The following is a 17,758-nucleotide window of genomic DNA, read 5'->3' as shown; positions in this document are numbered from 1 at the left end:
CCAGGACAGTGAGAGAATAATTTTTTGTTGTTTTAAGTCATTCAGATTGGGGTACTTGGTAATAGCAACCTTAGAAAACTAACACAGGGATATTCAATAAACTTAAATATGAGAACCTTGTTACTGGGGAAGGATTTGTAAAGAGACTAATACATCCATCCGTCAGGAGTGTCATGAGCAAAAGCCCTACACCAGATGGGAAAATATACTAAATCTAGTCAGTGCAATGCCTTTTTGTTGACTGCTTAAAATTAGGGATATAATGATGACTTAGATGACTTCTAAAGTTCTTATAACTGTAAAATACTTTAATTATTTTGTGGTGATTAAAGTGTATTAAATGGTGAAACCCGTCTCTACTAAAACTACAAAAAAAAAAATTAGCTGGGCATGGTGGCGCGTGCCTGTAATCCCAGCTACTCAGGAGGCTGAGGCAGGAGAATTGCCTGAACCCAGGAGGCGGAGGTTGCGGTGAGCCGAGATCGTGCCATTGCACTCCAGCCTGGGTAACAAGAGTGAAACTCCGAAAAAAAAAAAAAAAAAAAAAAAGTGTATTAAATGTAGAAAATCAAACAGCTTGTCCAATTGCAAATACATTTAGCAATAAAACCATAGAAAAAAGTGCCTAGCAGAATTAGTTTGCTTATCAAGATAGAATTATTGATTCTAAATGCTAGGTTATTAAAAATGAATATATAAATATGATATCACTTTTCTATATCAGCAGAAGGCCACTTATAAAATTTGATGCATGTCATTTATTATAAAATAACATTTACAATATGGTAAATACTGGTTACAATTCACACACAGTTTATACCTATGCAAGCATATTGTTTTACTGTTCATTCTTGTTTAAATAAGAGATTTGTATTCTCAAACTCTGTTAACTGAAAAATTGTACATGTAGTAATAAAGTTCAGAATTTAAGTTTTAGAAAATGATTCATTGTAAATCAAACATGCTTTAATGTGTTTCATGTATATTATTTTACTTTTCAATTTTTATCATGAAAATTTCAAAATATACACAAAATTAGATAGAATAATGGAATCAATCCCCATGTAACCATCACCTACCCTCAACAATTGTCAACACTGTAAAATATTTTAAATGGCCACTTTGATTTTTTGAGGACCATGGGCCCAACATCAAAGTGATAAAACTCATTTTAATAAATTCGTTAATACTTCAGTGTTACCATACACAGAACAATGACAGACTCATGGTAGTCTCTAAAATAAATAGATAAATTAGAAATATAAGCAAATAAAAATCTCACTTCAATAAAATTATTCTATTTATTTTAGAGACAGGGCCTCTCACTCTGTCCCCCAGGGTGGAGTACAGGGGCGTGATCATATCTCACTGCGACCTCAAGCTCCTGCCTCAAGAGACCTTCCTGATCCTCCTTGAATCTCCCAAGAAGCTGGGACTACAGGTATGAGATACGGGTCTTGCTATGTTGCCTAGTGTTGTCTCGAACTCTTGAGCTCAAGTGATCCTCCTGCCTCAGCCTGTCACCTAGCTTAGACTATAGGTGTGCATTGTTGCACCTGGTTTATTTTTGCTTTTTGACACTGTTTTGTAGAAAGTTAGGACAGACTATAGAAAAGCTGCTATTGTGATTATATTCAAAGATCACTCGCAAATAGAATGCAGTCTTTCATCTTAGCAAGATGAAATACTGTCTTTTTTAGGCAGGTGCTTATTCAAAGTATGTTAAAGTGATGTGGAACTTTTTTTTTTAAAGAAAGCTTTATTTTAGTTTCATAGGTGCGGGAGCAGGTTTGTTATATAGGTAAGTTGTGTGTCATGAAGGTTTGGTGTACAGATTGCTTCATCACCCAGATAATAAGTAGAGCACCCAGTAGGTAGTTTCTTTGCTCCTGTGCCTCCTCCCACCCTCCACTGTAAAGTAAACCCTGGTGTCTGTTGTTCTCTTGTGTTCATATGTACTCACTGTTTAGCTCTCACTTATAAGTGAGAACATGTAACATTTGGTTTTCTGTTCCTGTATTAGCTCACTTAGGATAAGGACCTCCAGCTCCATCCATGTTGCTGCAAAGAGCACATTTTTATTTTTGTTATGCAGCTGCATAGTATTCCATGGTGTATATGTATCATATTTCTTTATTCAGTCTACTGTTGTGGGGAATTTAGGTTGATTCCATGCCTTTGCTATTGCAAGTAGTGCTGTGATATACATGTGCGTGTCTTTATGGTAGAATGTTTTATATTCCTCAGACATATACCCAATAATGAGATTACTGGGTTGAATGGTAATTCTGTTCAAGTGTTTTGCAAGACTTCCAAACCGCTTTCCACAGTGGGTGAGCTAATTTTCATTCCCACCAGCAGTGTATGTGTTCCTTTTTTTCCTGCCAGCATCTGTTTTTTTTTTACTTTTAGTTATAGCCATTCTGACTGGTGTAAAATGGTACCTCACTGTGGTTTTGATTTGCATTTCTCTAATGATTTGTGATAATGAGCATTTTTTCATATGCTTGTTGGCTGTGTGTATCTCTTCTTTTGAAAATTGTCTACATATTTTGCTCACTTTTTAGTAAGTTTTTTTTTTTTTGCTTGCAAATTTAAGTCCCTTACAGATTCTATATATTAGACCTTTGTCAGATGCATATTTTGGAAATATTTTCTCTCATTCTGTAGGCTGTCTGTTTACTCTGATGATAGTTTCTTTTGCTGTGCAGAAGCTCTTTAGCTTAATTAGGCCCTAGTTGTTAATTTTTGTTTTTGTTGCAATTGCTTTTGGCATCTCTGTCATGAACTCTTCACCAGGGTCCATGCCTAAAATGGCACTTCCTAGGTTATCTTTCAGGGTAGTCATTGGTAATTTGATAGGAATAGCATTCCATCTATAAGTTGCTTTGGGAAGTATGGCCATTTTAATAATATTGATTATTTGTATCCAGGAGCATGGAATGTTTTTCTATTTGTTTGTGTTTCCTCTGATTTCTTTGAACAGTATTTTGTAATTCTTGGAACAAGACCAAGATGCCCACTCTCATCATTCCTATTCAACATGGTACTGGAAGTCCTAGCCAGAGCAATCAGGCAAGAGAAAGAAATAAAAACCATCCAAATGGAAGAGACAAAGTCAAACTATCACTCTTCACAAACTATAAGATTTTATACTATATTCTCTGTCCAAAAGCTCCTGAGTCAGATAAACATCTTCAGCAAAGTTTCAGGATACAAAATTAATATATAAAAACCAGTAGCATTTTATACATTAACAGCATCCAAGCTATCAGCCAAATCAAGAATCCAATCCCATTCAGAATAACTATACAAATAATTAAAATACTTAGGAATACAACTAACCAGGGAGGCAAAGGATCTCTGTAAGTGAAACTTTCAGAAGGGCTATTATTTTAAAAACCCCTCTCCCCTTCAAAAATTATTCATTAATTTTAAAAAAGTATATGAGTTTCTATGTTTAAAAACATTATGATATTGAAAAATTTTCTCTATTATCAAAATTATTTTTCAGGCTGCATTCTTTTTCATTGTATGAACCAGTCCTTATTTGGGCATTTCCCTGTTGCTGGCTGTTAGTTATCTTTTCAGATTTTATCTACTATATAGAACACTGTATTAGACCATTTTCATACTCCTATAAAGAACTGCCTGAGACTGGGTAATTTATAAAGGAAAGAGGTTTAATTGACTCACAGTTCAGCATGGCTGGGGAGGCCTCACGAAGTTTACAATCATGGCAGAAGGCAAAGGGGAAGCAAGACACCTTCTTCACAAGGCATCAGGAAGGAGAAGGAATGTAGAAGGAACTACCAAACACTTATAAAACCATGGGATGTCATGAGAAGTCACTCACTATCATGAGAACAGCATGCGGAAAACCACCCCTATGATCAATTACCTCCACCTGGTCTCTCACTTGGAATGTAGGGATTATGGGAATTACAGGGACTACAATTCAAGGTGATATTTTGGGTGGGGACAAAGCCAGGCCATATCAAACACTGCTGTGAAAGTCTTTATATATAGATCTTTCATTGTATTACTGATTATTTTCTTAAGATATATTCCTGGAGGTATAATTATAGGATCAATGACTAATGATAAGCCTCTTAAAGCATCATGCTAAATTTCTTTTCAAGAGTGTTATAATACTTTCTCATCTAACTACCACAACCCTTCAGTAATAATAGGTAAAATATTATTTTTTAAAAAATTTGATGTGAAGAGAAATGTATACTTTTTAATGTTTTCATTTACAGTGTTAGAATCCTAGTAAGATAGAGCATTTTACGTGTAAATAGAACACTTGTATTTATAATATGTATTTATTTTTTAAGTTTCTAGGCCATTTTTCTCTTGATTAAAAAAAAATTATTGACTTACAAACAACATTTAGATAAAAAAGACGTTCACCCAAAGTGTTATTCTGAAGATATTTTATGAGTAGAATTTTTTTTTTTTTGAGACAGAGTCTTGCTCTGTCACCAGGTGCCAGGCTGGAGGGCAGTGGCACAATCTCGGCTCACTGCAGCCTCTACCTCCTGGGTTCAGGCAATTCTCCTGCCTCAGCCTCCCCAGTAGCTGGGACCACAGGCACACGCCACCACGCCCGGCTGATTCTGGTATTTTTAGTAGAGACGGGGTTTCACCGTGTTGGCTATGAAGGTCTCGATCTCTTGACCTCGTGATCCACCTGCCTCGGCCTCCCACAGTGCTGGGATTACAGGCGTGAGCCACCATGCCTGGCCGAGTAGAATTTTTATTGTATTTATATGTAAATCATGAAATCATTGTATTGCCATCAAATTAGTATTCCATGGAATTACCTGTTCGTGTGACTCCTCTGTACTTCCTATAGTGGGTGGAGCCTGAAGTTGCCTAATCAATATCTGTTTCACTCCCACCCCTCCAGCCCTACTACCCCTTCCCCAAGCATGACATCTGAGTGACTAAGTGCCGCCTCCTCCCACTCCTGGGATAGCCCTGAAGTGTCTAATTCAATCACAGTTGTCTCATCCTTCTTGCCAGTGATTGCTTCAGGAATCTAGATCTGAGCCAAGAAGGACACTGACCTGATAACAGCAGTCAGTTGTAAAAAGAAAAGTCTCAGGTGAATTAACTTGAGCAAGTGAGTTGTGAGTGGGAGTTCCCTGAAGGTAATTGGAACTGCTTCCTGAGTCTTAAGAGTGGCATCCAGGGAGACCTTTTCCTTTCCCCTGCATGCTGGTCTCCACGGATGTGAAGTCTGCAACAGCAGCAGCTCTTTAACTTCCAGTATGAGGGTAGAGCCAGAAGATAGCACAGAGCCAAGATGGAGCCTCATTCAGAGTTGCCATCCCCATAGTCCATCTGATAGCTGGACCTCTAGTTACTAATACATTCCTCAGTGTTTAAGCTTGAGTTGGATTTTCTATTATTTACAAAGAAACTCTTCTAAATAACATTAATACTTATTAATATTAGCCATTAAATGTCATTCATATATTTACCTAGGTATTCAAGGCCAGTCTTATCTCCTACTGTTATACTTCCTGATTTATTCCCTGTATACTCGCCATGATAGAATACTTACTAAACCTTCATATTTTGGTTGTCTAAAATGTGGTTCCTCAACTGTAAGTTACAAAACATTAATTATTCTTGAAGTTCCCATTCCATTCTTACCTCCTCCATAGAGTAGCCCATGATTACTTAACTGGAACTCATCATATGCATCTTTAGATTATTATACCATTAATTATGTTTTTTTCATTCATTCATTCATTCATTCATTTTCTTTTTTATCCAATGCCTGTTGTTTGTCCCTTGAGGACAATAGTATCCTTCTATTTTTACATCTCATATAATGTTTAGCTGTAACCTATACATTATTTTCTACTTGTCAGGGATTTCCATACATTTAAAAAAATTGCTGTGATATGAGCGTAGCTGCTTTCTAGCTTCTGCTCTAGTTTTTCACATTATAATTCTTTCAATTAGTTAACGCATTCATTCATTCATTCAATAAATAGTTACCAAGAAGCCATGGTATGCTAGCTACTTGGCTGTGTGCCAATTATCCAAAATGAACATGGCATCCTTTCTTGAGGAGCTCACAGTGTAATAAGCGAGGCAAATGCGTAAACTGCTAATGTAAGAAACCCTGAACTCTATGCTATTCTGTCTCACTGCTAAGGGCTGCTAATCTATCATAAACTACCACTTTAAACCTATTTGCTTTTCTTTCCTATTCCTCCCAACACATTTGTGTTGGTAACTATTAAATTTGCATCTATAACCCTTGCCTCCCTCCTGAACTCCAGACACAAACAGCCTATTCAACATTTCCAGCTGGATGTCCAGCAGACGCTTTAACAATTTCCAATTAGAACTCCTGAATCTTCATTCTCCCAACCCCAAACCTGCCCTTTCTAGTCTTTTGTATCTCAGCAAATAGTAATTTTACTAATTCAGTTGCTAAGGCCAACTATCAAGCCAACTTTGACTTCTGTCTTTTTTGTATGTGTTGTGTCTCGGAAGCAAAGCATGTTGACTTTACCTTCAAAGTATAATACAGTCTTTATCACCACAATGCTCATCCAGTCCTGGACTGAGAATAAAGCACCCCACATGTTTCCTGCTTCAATTCCTGATGCCCATGGTCTTTTCTCTACCCAAAGACCAAAGAAAGAAAGAAAAAAAAGGTCAAATTACTTTTCAGCTTGAAAGGATTTAACAGCTTTCTATTTCCCTCAGAATATAATCCAAGATCCTTAACTTTCTTGAAAGGCCCTAATCTGACCTCCGTTACCATGAGATCTCATTTTCTGTACTCTTTGCTTGCTGTGTTGGCTCCAGCAACTGCCTCCTTGCTCATCCTTGAAAAAGGCAAGCCCAAGCCTTTGCTGGAGCCATATTCCTGGAATAATTTACTGACATCTATGCAACTCACTTTCTAGCTTGATTCAGGTCTCAGCACAAATATCAGCTGCTTACATATGTCCATGACCATCCTGTCTAAAGCAGCATCTCTCCTCCCTCCTGATCAAAATGCTCTGCTTTATCATCCTTAGAAGTTATCAATTAGAGCCGGGCATGGTGGCTCAAGCCTGTAATCCCAGCACTTTGGGTAGATCACAAGGTCGAGAGATCGAGACCATCCTGGTCAACATGGTGAAACCCCATCTCTACTAAAAATACAAAACATTAGCTGGGCATGGTGGCACATGCCTGTAATCCCAGCTACTCAGGAGGTTGAGGCAGGAGAATTGCCTGAACCCAGGAGGCAGAGGTTGGTGAGCCAAGATCGCGCCATTGCACTCCAGCCTGGGTAACAAGAGTGAAACTCCGTCTCAAAAAAAAAAAAAAAAAGAAGTTATCAATTAAAGAGTATATATAATATTAAAAATGTTCTGTATTCTCTCATAAAAAGTATAAGCTCCATAAGAATAGAGACTATGAGGTAAAACCGTCCTTATAAACTTCATAAAATTAATCAGGAGGAAGGGAAGGGGAGAAAAGAAAATAAGCCAAGCTTGCAGCACACTCAGCATTGACCTTTAGGCAGCTGGCTCTCTGACCTGTGTCCTCCTAGCTGTTTGGTCCTCAGACCTGTTTGATTCTGTTGCCTCAGAATCACATAGCCCTGAAATAAAATTAGAGTTCTCCATAACTGTTCTGTAGATAACAACTTGAACATTATAAATCATGAAGTTTTCCATTTGGGATATTCTTTCAAGACCTGTGTACCAGTAAAACAACTGACATCAGCTGGTCTGAAGGACCCCATGAGAATCTGACTCACTAAAGAATGAAGTTTGTACATCTTGATGATTTCATCCCTCTTTCCCCAACCAGTGGCCTCAATTTTTCAGCCCCTCATCCTCTATGATCACCCCAGCCTCTCTAGGAGATGGGTTTGAGGGTCTCCTCCCATCTCCTTGGTTGACTCCTGTGATCATTAAACTCTATCTCTGCTGCTTCCCTGCTGTCTGAGGGTGTTGGTCTGTTCCTGAGCAGTGGGCGTACGAACCTGTTGGTCCTATAGCAATGACTACTTCTATGAGTCAACTTGGCTAGGCTGTAGCAAGCAGTTTTTTAATTAAACATGAGTCTATGTATTACTATGAAATTTTTTTTAGATCTTGTTAACGTCTATATTTAATTCACTTTAAGTAAAGGAGCCTATTCTTGATAATCTGTGTGGGCCTCATCTAATCTGTTGCAAGTTCTTAAGAGCAAAACTGAGGTTTCCCTGACAAGAAAGAAATTCTACATGTGGACTTCAGCATCAGGTTCTCCTCTAGAGTTTCCAGCCACTCAGCTTATTATAAACAAATTGCATTTATATTAAGTTATACTTATATCAATTAATACACTTAAATTACATATGAATATCAATTACATATATTTATATAAATCTCTGTGTGTGTGCGCACACACACGCACGCACGTGCATGTGTATGTGTCTCTCCATCCTCTTGCTTGATTCTCTGCTGGACCCCTGACTGATACACACACGATGCTGCTCTTCACCCTACACTATACCCCAGCATTGACCTGCAATGACTGTATCAAAGTGGCCCTGTTGTGTTTTGCCTTCTAGTAGGAGTTAGCTAGTGGGAAATATTAGAAGGAAATTAAGAGACTGGGGCAGGGGGCTACTTATTCACCAGATTCCCTCTTAGTTGGTTACTGCCAGTTGACTGTGGCTCTCTGCCGAAGGCTACATCTCTTGTGAGGCAGCCTTTTTCCTGCATCTACTCCCTGTGAGTTTCAGTAACTTATCCCACCCGTTGTCCCTTCAAATCTAGAAATATTAACTGCTTTCCGCTATGGCTAGCCACAGAGGATTGTGCTATCCTTTGCTGGTTTCCCTAAAACCCACTCACATCTTTGCAAATAAACCTTTTTATTATACTCTCGTCTCTTACTCTGTTTAGGTATGCCATGTGTTTTTTGCTGGGGCCATATATAAAATAAGCTTTCCTTTCTTCCTTCCTTCTTCCCTCCCTCCCTCCCCCTCCCTCCCTTCCTTCCTTCCTTCCTTCCTTTTTCTTTCCTTTCTTTCTTTTCTTTCTCTTTCTCTTTCTTTCTTTCTCTTTCTTTCTTTCTTTTCTTTCTCTTTCTTTCTTTCTTTTTCTTTCTTTCTTTCTTTCTATCTATCTTTCTTTCTTTCTTTTTCTCTTTCTCTCTTTTCTGTTGTCAGTATCTAGAATACTAGGATCTCTGTAAATATTTGCTTTTGATAACCAAATGAGCATGTAGACTTCATTTTGCTCACTAGCTCGTAGCTATCTTGTACCATCTCAGAAACATCCTGTGCTTAGTCCTGCATACCCTACCTACAACGTCTCTCCTCCTTCCTTCAAATTGTTTCCCAACCACTGAAATCTGGATTAACTTTGAACTTCAAGAAACATTCCCAATTATTCTCAGCAGCAGTTATTCTTCCTCTGATTTCTCACTGAAAGCAGAGTACCCCCATAAAATAGAAGTTAGTACTTTATCATGCCTAGTCTTACACTATTAGTTTTTGTTTACAGGGACTTGTTCTGTTCTATCCCCTGTAAATGACTGTAAGTTCATTGAGGGCAATAACCAGTTTTCATTCATGTATTTTACAAAACTTGAATAATGCTGATTATTCATTCAAAACATATTAAAGTAACACCTTGGATGTTATTTCTAAGTACATGAAAATATTGAAATGTTCCCTGATTATTTTTTCAAAGTAATTCATTCTTTTTATTTTGTAGTGAGAATTAAAAAATCTTATATCTCTTGAATATACATTTTTCTAATTTATATTCAAGAACTAAATTTTGTATTAGAATCTAATAGTGCATTAAGCATTTTTATTAAGGCCAACCGAAATCTTACCTGTGATTCCGCATCCTTCTGTAGTAATTAAACAACAAAACAAGGAGGGATGAATAGAGTTAATTGATGGCATTGACTAACAGCAAAGAAAAATGGCACAATCTCTCCTTTACTATGCGAACTATTGTTTTATGAACATAGTAGGCTACGTGGCCTCAAGCTTGGAGTAAAGATTTCTCATTTGAAATGAGCCCCAAAATTTTGATGTGATTTTCAAAAGTCATTTAATCTTTTCTGTGTTTCCATTAATTCAGCAAAAGAGCATGAATATCTTTCAAAGCAGCAGTTATTCTGTTATACAAAGAAAAAAAACCCCCAAACCTACTATGAGTTAACAAATCTTACTTCATTAAACTTTTAATAAAATTAAAACCTTTACTAGCTAACAATTATAGCATTAAAATGGTGGTGTCAAAACTTAACCGATAAACAAAATAGAGATTCTTAAATGTAAGCTTATATTCACACTGAGTAAATAAGGCTAGGGAAAAAAAAATGCCCTTCTTGTTCATGGCCTAATTTTTCCTACTGGGAATAATAAAATCCCTTCTCCCTCAAAATCATCAGAAGGGCTAAGTGCTATGGGCTGATTTGTTCTTCATAATATGCTTTGAAGAAGAGCAAATGTGCTTCGTTAATTAGCTAGTTACTGCCTCTTTCCTTTTAGAAAGATCATCTTGGGCTGATTAGAAAACTAGAGAAAAGAAAGTTTAATGGCAAGATGAGGACATTACCACCAATGTTGTAGAGAACCAAATGGAAAGCATTAGAATGCATTATTGATTGCTCAGTCTGGAAAAAAATATGATAATTACTGTGAGACTAGCAGAAGAAACAGACTGAATTGTCTACTGTGTCTCCTCAAGTTCTGTGATCTTATCTAACTCTCTCAGAGTAATAAAATGTGAATGGTACTTTCAGATAAACTTGGAGTCATCCATATCTATAATGCTTGAATCACCAAGGCTTTCAGAAAGCAGCACGCAAATTCTCTCCTTGGCCACATAGCTTACAAACTTCACATACCAGGCCTCATACCTTATAATTTAATGCACAACTAAGTTGAACCTAGTGAAAATCTAAATTATGCATTTGAATACTGACATAGCTTTTTAAAAGTATACTCAAATCAGTTATATTTCTACCTGACGGTCTAACTTGATACCAAAATTTCCACACTCATCCTATTTATTTTTCCCTGTTTGTCAGCAATATAAGGATTTTAAAACTTTCAGAAAAATACAGTATATTTCTGAACACTGCATTTCTATTTCAAGGGCTTCAGATGACTTTCTGAAGATCTTACATTGTTACCCTATTAGATATAATTTTACTAAATAGGGGTACCGCTAACATGCATTGCAACATTTCCACTTGCAAACCATTTAAGATGTCCAAAGAAGACACCACCAAGTGCTAAACTTCAAATGCAAATTTCTTCTTGTAGTTTCTTCCATAGAAAGCAATCTTTTTCAATAATATGTTAGCACACTTTTCTATATGAAGATGAAAAGCTAAATTGTCAGAAACTAATTGATACTGGGAAAAAAGGGGAGTGCATCTCACTGGGATAAGAGAAAACATGATTTAAATTTTAGTAAGAGAAATCACCAAATTCACTTTATTTCTCGATCTATCCAAAATTACAATATCTATAGTGAGGTTGACTTTGGAATCAAAGGTAAGAAAAGAGAAGAGGAAGAAAACAGATATGTCCCATAATCTTGGCAGGTCCACAGAGTGATATAGAAAATTCTCCTGAGCTGTAGGGCTTTTAGCCCGACAGCCCTAATATGTCATCCTTCCTGAGTATACACATCCTAATTGGAAACGTGGCATTTTATGCATACACGCGCATGCAGTCAGCATAAAAGGGCAATCCATGTCTTAGAAAAGATTTATCTTACGGAGATAATATGCATGGGGACGAAGTTGAGAAAATCACACCACAAATCACCTTTTTGTAGTTCTTTGAGTGAGAAAGAACACCTTCAAATATTGTCTACTGAGACTGAAGAATTTTTGCCCCCCCCCATTATTCACCTTTAAGACCCATCACTCTATTAAATGAACGCATATACTTTTGAGAAAAATATAAAATTAGTTTTATTGTATTCTTGTCCGCTGACATATTCTGTTTTTCATTAAAGCGTATCCTACTTCTCATTCCTTTTCCATATTGTTTTTGCACAAAGAAAGCTGCAGTGTGCAGTGAAAAAACAAAATTAACTCCCTATCCCGGTGACTTTGTTCACTGTCCAGAATGGCATCTTTGCTTCCATCTAGGAAGGGGGTGGTTTTGGCATTAGACAAGCTGCTGGGAAAAACTGCAGAGTAGGTGACTGTGTTAAGCTGTTTTTGTGTTACTCTAAAGATATTCCTGAGATGGGATAATTTAAAAAGAAAAGAGATTTAATTGGCTTACGGTTCTGGAGGCTGTACAAGCATTGCACCGTCATCTGCTTGGCTTCTGGTGAGGGCTTCCGGAAGCTTACAACCATGACAGAAGCTGAAAGGGCAAATGCGAGTCACAGGGTGAGAGCCAGAGCAAGAGAAAGGGGTTGAGGGGAGTCTCAATCTTTTGAATGACTAGATTTCATAAGAACTAACTGAGCAAGAACTGACTTACCACCCAGGGGATGGTGCAAAGCCATTCCTGAGAGATCCACCCCCATGATCCAATCACCTCCTACCAGGTCCCACCTCTAATGTTAGGAATCACATTTCAGCATGAGAACCGGAGGGGACACATATCCAACCTTTATCAGTAACCAAGAGGCTGGATGGGGAAGTCCTCACATTTTACCAGAATCTTCTTATACAAATGTAGTTATGGCCAAAACCTTGAATAGGTTTTCCTTTTATGGAAGCTACATTGCCCCAGATAGAGGGCCAATTATGGTAGGAGGAATAGGGCTTTTGATTTTAATGTATACCTGTTCCAAGGGTCTTTCCCTTAACACCAAAGCTGCCACCCAGTAATTCACTTTAAATCATTTGAGAATCATTCTATTGTGTAAGACTTAGTTTCATTTGAAATGAAGAAGACCTACGCTTAATGTAGAATATTTTAAGAAATGTGATTTTGGGCCGGGCGTGGTAGCTCATGCCTGTAATCCCAGCACTTTGGGAGGCCAAGGCATGTGAATCACAAGGTCAGGAGTTCAAGACCAGCCTGGCCAACATAGTGAAACTCCATCTCCCAAGTAGTTGCTTCTGGGGAGGCTGAGGCAGGCGAATCGCTTGAACCTGGGAGTCAGAGGTTGCAGTGAGCTGAGACCATGCCATTGCACTTCCGCCTGGGTGACAGAGTGAGACTCCATCTCAAAAAAAAAAAAAAAAGAAAGAAAAGGGAAATGTGATTTTAGTATTGTGTTCTGGGCTCTGGTCATGAGTGATGCTTAATGAGAAAAGATAAGGTGGGAATTTAAAAACAAAACAATTACTCTAAAAGCAAAATTATGAACCATCTGGATAAAGTTTAGTAATATAGGAAAACAATGATCCAAATTACACTGAAAAAAATATGTTTCAGGCAAATTAACATTTTTGCTTTTGTCTTGAATATCTGGATACTTGTCATCCTCTAGCCAGAATTAATCACTAAAAACACAGTCAGCTTGTATTTTCATGATTACTTTCACTATAATAATTGCTTGTCAAATGTCAAACTCAATCTGGCTTATATGCTGACTTTCTACTTTTATGTACCACTCCTCTTTTGTTATATTAATTTTTAGACATGCTCATTTAGATCTGCAAATTCATTCCAATGTTAATTCATTTCAGTGTTACACTCCTGAGATTATTTTCTCTGAGCTTCATAAAAGGTCTTCTTTCTGCTAATTCAATCTCCCAAAAGCATTTTCACAATCAACAAATATGAATCATGCTATAACATTTTGCTAAATCTAATAATCTACATTTTCTCAGTCTTGGATATCACTCACCTGCAATTACCCCACTGAAATGGGCTTTTGTAATTTTTACAGAACAAGATAACCAGATTATGTTAATTAAAGTTGGAAGGCCGGAGCCATGTGTCGTGAGACACAGAACTTAGCTATCTAGAAGATAATATGTTAACGGCTGATTACACTGAGCCTTCCTTGAAACCTTTGTAAAATGTGGAAATGCTATTTACCCACCTTGTGAATTTTGTGATAAAGTTGAAAAAGTCCTGACCTCCGAATACTTACGTGTAGACCTCTGTCCTCATGGGTTATTTACTTATATCAATTTTTCCCCGTTGTTATTTTAAGGTATCATAACTTATTTTATTGAATAGATTAGGCCTTAGAAGCCAACAAATGTAAATTTTCTATGTCAAATAATTATCCTCACTAATCTTCATTTATTTCAAAAGTCTTTCTTTTCTAGATTATTTTATTCATAAAATATAGAGAAATTAATTCGGTAGACAAATATTTAATAATCACATATTTAATGAGAAAAAAAACCCTAGATATATTTTCATCACAAATAAAGGTAATGTTACAACAAATCATAAAATACCAAGAAAAAAAAGCAACTTGGATTTTGGTTTGGAATTATATCTCACATTTTGCAGCGTGAACCCTGACAACTTAAACAAAATATGATTTCTCACTGCTTGAATTCTGCTTCCTGGGATTTTGTTGAGGCTGCTGACTTTTTGTGTTGAAAAAACTTGATCTGGGCTTTGTATTGAAAAGCTTGATCTATAAAGAAATGCAGAAACATAGCAATTCAAACATAACAACTCAAAATATTCCAGTAAAGAACAAATTTCACAGTGCTTTTGCTAGAAACAAACAACAAATGAAGGTGGTGTGATTTTTAGAAATATGGTTTACATACATTCAACATTAGGCATTTTCTATACACTATGCACTAGCTAGGCACTAGGGATAAAAAGATTAGCAAAAACCGGCTCCTGACCTTATGGAGTTCAGACTCTGTGTACTTGGAAGAGTGGGTCCTTTGCATTAACCTCACCTGAAACGCTTGGTAAACATGCAGGCAGGTTTCTGGCTCCCTCTTCTGTATTTGAATCTCTGACAGAAAGGCCTTGAAATATGCACCACTGATACGTTGTAATAAGGTCCTTGGGCAATTCTTTAGTGCCCCAGATTAAAAAAAGATATTGAAGAGACCTGGAATACTGCTGAGGCTGGGATTAGAAGCACAGTCCACAGGCTTGGCGCGGTGGCTCACGCCTGTAATCCCAGCACTTTGGGAGGCTGGGGAGGACAGATCACGAGGTCAGGAGTTCAAGACCAGCCTGACCATATGGTGAAACTTCGTCTCTACTAAAAATACAAAACTTAGCCAGGTGTGATGGTGTGTGCCCGTAGTCCCAGCTACTAGGAGGCTGAGGCAGGAGAATCACTTGAACCTAGGAGGTGGAGGTTGCAGTGAGCTGAGATCATGCCACTGCACTCCAGCCTGGGCAACAAAGCAAGACTCTGTCTCAAAAAAAAATACAAAAGTACAGTCCACAATTCTAACTGGCCAGGAGAGGATAACGTTGGAAGCACCACTGTGCCTTTCTTAGCATCAATTTTCTATTCCATAAAATGAGGGCGAAGGAGCTGAGATAGATAATAGCTAAGTTCCCTTGCCACTAAGGCCTCTCCCAACTAAGGGATGTTGTTTTGTTATGGCACTCAAGGCTGGACACAATAATACCTGGTTTCCCCCTCTTCTCTCAGTATTTTATCTTTCTGTTACTACCTCTAGGAAGGGACGACACGACAAAAACACAAAGAGAATTAAAAGAATCAAATATCTAATATCTGAGTTTCAAAAGTCGACATCCAGGCAGAAATCACTATGTTTAGAAGAATATTAAATGAATCAGAACCACTATTTTCTTCAACTCCCTAAATCAAACGAACATTTCATGGGCTCATAGGACAGAGATCAAATTACTCAGATTAAACCACAGTACCCGGGTCAAATGAGACACATTTGGTTACAGGGAAAAGATATTATATATCTTGCCTTTGTATCCTGGGATTCATCCCCCATTGTACATGACAAACATATTTTCTTGTGTTGTCCTACTCAGCCTTCCAGACCCAGGCTAAGAGTTCATATTCTTGTGAAGTCTTCTAGTTCTCCTCTAACAAAACACAAATATTTTCCTTCTCTATTCCCAATGCAACTTGTATCTCTTTCTGTTAGACTATGTACTTCATTTTCTGATAATTGTAGCTTGGATGTCTGACTTGCTGTGAGTCTCCAAGAGCCTCCATCAGGATCTTGTATCTGACTTTTTGCTTCTGTGTTCTCATTCAGCGCCATGGATGACCGCATCATAACTGCTCAGCAGACATGCCTGGGATTTATTGCTTCAAGTTTGTAAAGTGCTTTAAAATGTTGGAGAGATAAGCTAATTTTTGTAAAATGAGAACAAGGGCAAAATGACAAGAGACAGGAAGCAGAGAAGGCTAATGAAGACATGGCCATAAAAACCACTTAGCTTCCTGGCAGCCGGGGTAAAAAGACAATGGTGCTGGGCTAGCTAAATCATGACCATTTGATATGGAATGCTAAATTACTAGAAATGGCCAATATGTCCTAGTTCTGAACTCAGAAGAATTTCTCATATGGCAGGATAGAAGAGCATAATAAACGTTCTTGATATAATTAACAACAAATGAAGCAACGTGTAAGGTTACATTATTTCACACACTTCTCCAGATACAAGGCGAAGTACATTAAAAATAATAATAATAAATAGAGATGAGGTCTCACCATATTGCCCAGGCTGCTCTTGAACTCTTGGCCTCAAGTGATCCTCTCGCCTTGGCCTCCCAAAGTGCTGGAATTACAAGGTAAAATATTAAATAGTAGTTCTGACAACACACTGGCACATTGGAATAGTTAATGTAATATAGCACATTTGTGCCTTTTTCTTATGATCAGAATAAAAAAAGGTGAAAGGTAGAGAATCTCAGGAAATAAATGGCTAGCCTGTTCTGATCCTTTTGGAGAAGCAATTGTCTCCATGGGTTTTTCAATGGGGATCTGTCAGGTGTAGATGGTTCTGTCTTGTTGATTGAAAGGCAGCTGGCTTGCTTTAGAATTTAGACATTTAGACAGCGAGGCTGACATCTGATAAAATAATTAGAGCTGAACTAGTGTTTCGTATCCCTGGAGGTCTGCTATAGTTAATACCTTCAGGCAGGGCCAAGACTTCTCAAAGAGGCCTTTTAGAAAAAGTATACATGCTTTAACAAAATATAAAATAAATCCTAGTGTTGTTTATCATTAAGAATGGACAAGATGAATTTAGCTGAGGTGACCAGGGTATCACAGGCTCCCAGAAGGCTGCCATCAGCAAGACGTGACCTTGGTAGGATGTTTCATTCTTCACCACATTGCATCGCTCGTGAGTCTATGAATCAACCTTCTCAATGATACACTTAGTATGTAGTAAATTTGTATAGGTTCCCATTTTTACATAAAAGTTCATGTCATTTGTTCTCAAGCAATTTCTTTTCCATCAATTCTGTATGTCATTTTTACAGTCACAAGATGTTATTCCAAATATTTGGCCCATTAAAATGACACAACATTCATAGACTTATTGGGCCAGAGAATAGTGAAAATGTGCTAATTATTTCTTTTAGTCACTAAGGAAGAAGTTAAGTAGGTTCAACCACAACAAAGATTCCGACCACAGAAATTTAGGGAAACAAAAAGATATAGGACGAAGCTGGAAACCATCATTCTCAGCAAACTGACAGAAGAACAGAAAACCAAACCCTGCATGTTCTCACTCATAAGTAGATGTTGAACAATGAGAACACATGGACACAGAGAGGGGACCATCACACACTGGGGCTTGTTGGGGAATGGGGAGGTAGGGGAAGGATATCGGGGGTTAGGGGATTGGGAAGGAATA

The 17,758-nt window shown here is 37.6% G+C and overlaps 1 pseudogene; it reads right to left on the bottom strand.

The window, feature by feature from the left end:
- The window catches only part of LOC108314595, a 75,724-nt pseudogene extending 59,560 nt beyond the window's left edge, over positions 1-16,164 (bottom strand).
- Positions 16,165-17,758: the final 1,594 nt, after the last annotated feature.

The sequence above is a fragment of the Cebus imitator genome, unplaced genomic scaffold, assembly GCF_001604975.1.
Source record: "Cebus imitator isolate Cc_AM_T3 unplaced genomic scaffold, Cebus_imitator-1.0 Scaffold158, whole genome shotgun sequence".
Classification (NCBI taxonomy): Eukaryota; Metazoa; Chordata; class Mammalia; order Primates; family Cebidae; genus Cebus; species Cebus imitator.
The sequence above is the reverse complement of the archived record's forward strand: the minus strand, read 5'-3'. Positions and strand labels throughout refer to the sequence as shown.